The following is a 7,608-nucleotide window of genomic DNA, read 5'->3' as shown; positions in this document are numbered from 1 at the left end:
CAGGCCTTAGTTGTGCACTTGAGCTTTTGGGGATTTTAGGCATGGGAATGTGGTCTAGTATGCTCGAGATTGATTTCACCACCGTGCTTGGTGGAATTCGGATTCCCGGAAGTTAGTTTTGTAACTGGAAACCTATATTTGAGTATTAATGGAACCCTATACATTGGTTGTGACTAGGTGATAAAAGCTTAGGCTCGGGAAAGGATCGTACTTGAGGAGTGTTGCTCATAAACAATAACCGTAAAGACTAAAGGTAAGAAAACTGCACCTGGTTGAATATATGTGGCGGGACTAAGGGTTCCCTAATGTGAACGCTTGAAAAGATGGTATTATGCCATGCAAGCTATTTAGTGAACCTATGGCCTAAGGGTGCCAAGGGTTACACTAGCGCACAGGGTGTGGCTCGGCCACTGGTAGCCGAGGACAGCTTAATATGCACTGAGCTCGGTTTAAGCGGGCTGGAGTCAGTGGGATAAACAGAGGGTGCGGCCTAAGTTGTCGGCCCTGATTATTATGTGATATAAATGTTATAAGTGTTTGATTGCATCCATGACTCTAAATATATGCTGATTGACTATTGTGGATTATTTGATGAGAGTTCATGCTTAGTGAGTTTGTTATCTGTTTCTACTGTTTGTGTTGCACATGTTTTCTTGTTGGGCCTTGGCTCACGGGTGCTACGTGGTGCAGGTAAAGGCAAGGGCAAGTTGGATCAGCCTTGATTGGAGAGCTCAGCGGGCAGAATGTACATGACCAGCTGCTCGGCCGCCACGGTTGAGGTTTAGGCAGGGACGCGAGACCCAGAGATTGTCTATTTTTCCTTAGTATGGCTTACCTTTGTTTATATACTTGTGGAAGTCTGTAAATCAACTTTCATCTTTGTTTCTTTTGGGATCCCGTGTATATAACAGTTTAATTATATAAAATGAGTCTTTTAAGACCAAAACCCTTTTAATCCTAGCTCTTACATGTTTAATGACACATTTTCAAATTGATGACTTGATTAGCAAGTCTTGCACCTTTATAAGTACACAGTGTAGCGGTCTTGGCTATCCAGGGCATTACAATATATATATTTAATGTATCAGTAGATGATTTTGAATGCTAAAGTAAAGTTATTTCTTCATTGATTCCATCATGGGAAGTTACTGAAAAATAATTGTATGGTGGAATATTGTTTGTTTGACTTAGATATTCCAAGTAAGCACTTTTTGCTTTTAACAAAACTGTAGGCAAGCTTGAGAATCGTCTACTCCATCACAGTCACAAACCCTTCACCACAGTGGACAGACCACCTCGAAATACAGAAGGAGAATGGCAGCGGTAAACGGAGACGGTGACCCGCCTCTAGCATAGCCTCCGAACAATCATGGGTAATAGCAGATAGATAGAATAGAGTATGATTGACCTGTGTCACAGGAAGACGTCGATGTGAAAAAAGAAAAAAGAAATCTTGATTTCTTGATCTGATGACTATGTGAATGAGTTTAGATGTGTAGAAAAAAAAAAAATATATATATATATATAACAAAATACTTCTAGCTATCAAATGAGATGACCTAGTTAAAATTTTAAAAAATAGAAAACTGGTATGACACGCTTGCTTTTTCTTGGAAAGAGTTATGAGAAAAAATGTAGAATACATGCATCCACACCTTCGCAAATATCCACTTCATACTTTCAACCAATCACAATCTAGGAAAAAGAGTCGCACGGGTGCAGGCGTTTCGTACACCCGCATCACAAAAAAATCCTATAAATATATATAGGACAATAGTTACAATATGTACGGTCATAAAAAAAAATCACGCCGAAAACTATTCACGAGTCGAGAACACTGAGAGCATCACCGGTAAGGTTTAAAGTGAAGCCCCTATAAAAAATTTCACTAGTATGGCTTAAAGTAAAGACCCTATAGGAGAATTTCCATTAAATAACACTTATTTTCAAAAGAAATAATTATATAGTGCCCCTGCAAGTTTCAATCTACTGGGTATGGGTATTTAAGCAAAATAAAGGGTAAAATAGTATGTATCCAAATATATATATATATATAGAATATTTATGCTATGTTTTTTTGATAATAAAATAATTGAAATTTGGATTGGTGCCAACCTATCTGTAATATATTTAACATAAATTGAAAAGAGTAAAATTATATTCTAATTTATAATTTAACTAAATTACTCATATTTACATTTATAAATTTTGACTGCATAAGTTTTTTTTATTACCAGAATTATTATTATTAATTAAAAAAATCTTTGAATGTCAATGATTTTTAATGAACTAATGTCTTACAAAAAAAAAAGTTATTTTAAGATAAATGTAAGAATAAATAGTATTTTTGACCCCCAAACTATGACCACTATATGATCGTGCCCCCTGAATAATTCGCGATGTTAAAAATTCTCCATCAACTATACTCGTTACTGAAATATGAGATTTATGATAGATTTTGTCTTTGGTGGTTAACAGATTGATGAAGTGGCATTTTATCTATTGATGTGGATATGTCATGTGTAGAATAATTAACAATTTTACCCCACGAACTTTGACTACTACCAAATTGTGCACTTTTTATTAAAAATGAATTATAATTTTTTTCTTATAAATATTAATTAAATCCTTAAAAAATTAAAGAATAAATAATACTTTTGACCCCTGAACTATACACATTACTCAAATATGAGACTTCTATTAGATTCCGTCCTAAGTGGCTAACAGATTGATGATGTGAAATTTTGTCTGTTGATGTGGAGTGTCATGTGTAGAATAATTAGCAATTTTACCACCAAACTTTTACCACTACCAAATTGTGCCCTTTTTATTTAAAAAGAATTCTAATTTTTTTTCTTAAAATTATTAATTAAATCCTAAAAAAATAAAAATCTAATTAGTAACAATTTTCTTTACTTTTTCCTTTTATTTTCTTTTACAATATAAAATAAATATATTTTAGAATGAAAATTGAAAATAAATAATAAAACAAAGAAAAAAAATTTAATTAAAGAGAAGGATGAAGGACGAAGAACTTTGTTAACCCTCGAAATGGTCAACGACACAAGTCAGATAAAACGAAAGAAAATAAGATGAAAATCAAGACAAAAAGATAAATAACACAAAAGAGTTATAGTGGTTCGGCCCCAATCAAATGGTAATGACCTACGTCCACTTAGTGTTCTTATTAATGTAGAATTTCAAGAACAGTGATCAATGAACTAGGGTTCACGAGTTTCACCAGATCTCAGACGAATACAATTGTGGTGGATAACGACACTCTTTTTCTCTCTTAGAATTCCGAAGCTCAAAAGTTCAAAAAGCCAAAAGTCCTCTCTCTTGAGCCCTTTCATTCTTATTTATAAGCTTAAGGAGTTCAACATGGGCCAATGGGCCTTAATTACATTTAATGCAGACGTATCTAAATAATAATGGAAATTACAATCAATACGTAATTACAAGATCACATATCTGAAGGAAATAAATGAATATATGCGACCAGGCTGGTCGTCCACAATTATGATGCCTGATAAGCCAATGATCTTCTGGTCAAGAGTCGAGCAGATTATACTCACTTAAAACTGCCATGTGCATCCCATGTGTAGACCAATCCTGCCACGTCATCAGGTTGTCTGTTTTTGGGTAAACATTTTCCCCCCAAGTTTATTTTACTGCTACCAGCATAAAGTAACCTTAACCGAATGACCCTCCGTGTAACCTGTCAAACCTGTCAGTGCCTTTTCGAAAAAGGTAACCAATCATGTCATTGCAGTTTCCCAAAAAGCATTTTTATGACTAACACATTTCCCCACGCTTCGAAAACTCACCCCCCATACTATGGGCGAAGACCCAATCAAATATATACCCCATACTGCGAATGGCCACAGGATTTGCATCTGTTTTAGCTCATTAGGGGCTGCTCGCGGTATCTTGGAGAATCTTTGGCACTTGTCGCACTTTCGAACAAAATCCACAGAGTCTTCATTCATCGTTGGCCAAAAGTATCCTTGCCTTAGGATTTTTTTCGATAAACTCTGCCCCCTGGCATGATCTCCGCAGAAACCTTCATGGACTTCTCGCATTAATTCTTTGGCCTTTTCCCATGAAACACACCTCAGGAGTGGCATTGAGTACCCCTTTCTGTATAAAACTCTGTCGACCAGGATGAACCGAGTCGATTGCCTCTGGAGGGCTCTTGCTTTGTTTCTATCCGTTGGCAATACTCCATGCTCTAAGTACTCAATGAAAGGTGTCATCCATGTATCTGTTGCTTGAATTACCAGGGAGGACTAATCTGCTTGGATGCTCGGTGCGGACAAACATTAAACAGGCACTATATTTAAGGTGTCAGCATCCTTCGCACTTGCTAACTTGGCCAAAGCATCAGCGTTTGAGTTCTAGTCGCGAGGTACTTGCTAGAGAGTATATTTTTTGAATTGTGCCAATAAGTCATTTGCTTTGTTCAAATAAGAAACCATCTTCAAACCCCGGGCTTGATATTCTCCAACGATTTGATTAACCACTAACTCAGAGTCGTTGTAGATTTCAAGTGACTTTATATCCATGTCCTTGGCTAATCTTAATCCTGCGAGCAGAGCTTCGCATTCGGCTTCGTTATTGGACGTTGTGAAGTCGAATTTGATTGCGCAGTGAAATCGATGTCCTTCAGGCGTGACTAAGATCAACCCTGCTCCAGCGTTATGCTCGTTGGAAGAGCCATCTACAAACAACTTCCAGGAAGGAATTTGGCTATGGAGTTCAGGTTCTTCAATCGGCTCGGTATTCTGGAGCCTTGTAAACTTTGCGACAAAATTAGCTAAACCTTGTCGAGTAAGAAATATCAAACTGTCCAAGTTCAACTGCCCATTTCAACAATCTACCGGCGGCTTGTAGTTTCTGCAGGACTTGCTGTAGTGGCTAGTCGGTGAGTACTACGATGAGGTGAGCTTGGAAGTATGGTCGAAGCTTTCTGGAGGCCAAAGTTAAGCAATTATGCTAATTTATCAATGGGTAAACACCGCAACTCTGCTCCTACTAGCCTCTTGCTTATATAGTACACATCTTTTTGCACATGCTCCTCCTCTCTGATTAGGACAGCACTAGCAGCATATTCTATGACTGCCAAATAGATGAACAAAGTTTCCTTCTCGATCGACTTGGACAAAATCGGTGGTTGCGACATATGAGACTTCAGAGCCTGGAAAGCCTGCTCGCACTCTTTCATCCACTCAAATTTCTTATTGCCCCTAAGTAGATTGAAAAATGGAACGCACTTATCCGTTGATTTGGAGATAAATCTACTTAAAGAAGCAATCCTCCCAGTTAAACTTTGAACATCTTTTATTTTTGTTGGCAACTTCATCTAGATTAGGGCCTTGATCTTTTTGGGATTAGCTTCGATGCCTCGTGAGTTCACTATGAATCCCAAAAATTTCCCTGATCCAACTCCGAAGGAACACTTAAGGGGATTCGGCTTCATCTGATATTTGTTTAAGATGTTGAAGCACTATTGCAGGTCCTTGATGTGTTCTTCTGCCTTCTTTGACTTAACCGGCATGTTATCAACATATACCTCCATGTTAACACCTATCAGTTCTTGAAACATGTGATTGCCTAGTCGCTGGTAAGTCGCACCAGTGTTTTTCAAACCGAAGGGCATTAATTTGTAACAGTAAAGCCCTGTATCAGTTCAAAAGCTAGTGTGATCCTCATCAAGTGGGTGCATACTAGTCTGATTGTATCCAGATTATGCATCCATGAATGATAGGATCTCGTGCCCCGAAGTGGCATCGACCAGCTAGTCGATCCTTGGGAGTGGGAAACAATCCTTTGAGCAGGCTTTATTGAGGTCTGTGAAATCCACGCATGTTCTCCATTTGCCATTTGGCTTGGGAACTAGCACGGGATTAGAGACCCATGATGGATAAAACGCTACCCTGATGAATCCATTCTCCTTTAGCTTCTCGACTTCTTCTTTTAACACTTTTGGTCTATCTTTGTCGAGCAGCCTCCTTTTCTGTTGTACTGGTGGAAAACTTTTATCTATGTTCAAGACATGGCTGATAGCTATCGGATCAATCCCAACCATATCTTTATGCGACCAGGCAAACACCTCCTGGTTCTTCTTAAAAAATTCCACCAGTTTTTGTTTTGTTGTTGTCTCTAAGTTTTTACTGACTTTCACAACCCTGGTCGGATCTATCTCTTCAAGTTGGACCTCCTCGAGGTCCTCGACTGGTCCTACATCTTCCTCAAAATCCCCAAAGCAAGGATCTAAATCTCTATCCTCACTTTGGGCAACACCCTATTTGGTGACCTACTCACCTGATTGGGCTTGTATTTCGTTGGCCAATAACAATCCTTTTTCGTCCCCTTCTCTCAATCCACCCATTTTTGCCTCGGTAATCGAGGAATCATAGCATTCCCGCGCTTCTCCCTGGTTTCCCAACACGCATCATACCCCCTGCATCAGTTGGAACTTCGTGGCTAGGTTCCAGACCAAGGTTACGGCTCGCAGGTCGACTAGAATAGGCCTTCCAATCACAACATTATATGCAGAAGGACAATCAACTACTATAAAATTAGTGGGTAATGTCCTGTTTGCAAGTGCAGTTCCTGCTGTGACTGGAAGCCTGATCGATCCCATTGGCGTGAGCCCTTCGCCAGAAAAATCATAAATGGTTTGGTTGCATGGCTCCAAGTCCTTCATTGACAACTTCATCCTTTCCAGCAAAGACTTGTACATAATGTTTACTGAGATCCTTGCGTCCACTAACACCCGCTTAACCATCATATTGGTGATCTGGACGTCCACGACTAGAGGGTCCGAATGGGGAAACCAGACATGCTGAGCGTCAAGCTCAGAGAAAGTTATTAGTTCTTCATCTGTTCGAGCTTTTTTGGGAGTTCACTCCTCTACATTCAGCATTTCAATGTCCTGGTCATGGCGTAGGGTTCGAGCGTATCACTCCCTTGCCTTCTCACTATCACTTGCTAGGTGTGGGCCGAACAGATGGTCAGCAATGTACCCGCCACGGGAGCTGGCTGTAAAGGGGGCGAGCATTGGCATACAGGTGATTGCTCGTTGCCTCCTTGAGCCTCTCGCTGAGAACCTGTAACGCCCTGGATAGCCAAGACCGCTACACTGTGTACTTATAAAGTGCAAGACTTGCTAATCAAGTCATTAATTTAAAAACGTGTCATTAGCTTCAGTGTTCTAGGGTTAAAAGACATTTTGTCCTCAAAAGATAAATTTTATAAATAATAAACGATTTACAGAAGGGATCCCCAAAAGATCAGTGTTTAAAAGCTGGTTTGCAAAACTCAACAGTTAAAAGTAAACATTAGCCATACTAAGGCAAAATACAAGGTTCTGGTCCTCTTGTCCCTGTATCTCCTCAACCCTGGTGGCTGAGCGGCCTGCCATGTACATTCACCCTGCAGAGCTCTCCAATCAGGGTTGTTCGAGCATACCCTTGCCTTTACCTGCACCACGTAGCACCCGTGAGCCAAGGCCCAGCAAGAAAACATCATTTACAATACAATCAATGATACCAGACAGTTAATTCATCAGGCATGAACTCTTATCAAATAACTCGCAATAGACAT

Source organism: Humulus lupulus, chromosome 5, assembly GCF_963169125.1.
Source record: "Humulus lupulus chromosome 5, drHumLupu1.1, whole genome shotgun sequence".
Taxonomy (NCBI): Eukaryota; Viridiplantae; Streptophyta; class Magnoliopsida; order Rosales; family Cannabaceae; genus Humulus; species Humulus lupulus.
Note: the sequence above shows the minus strand (reverse complement) of the source record.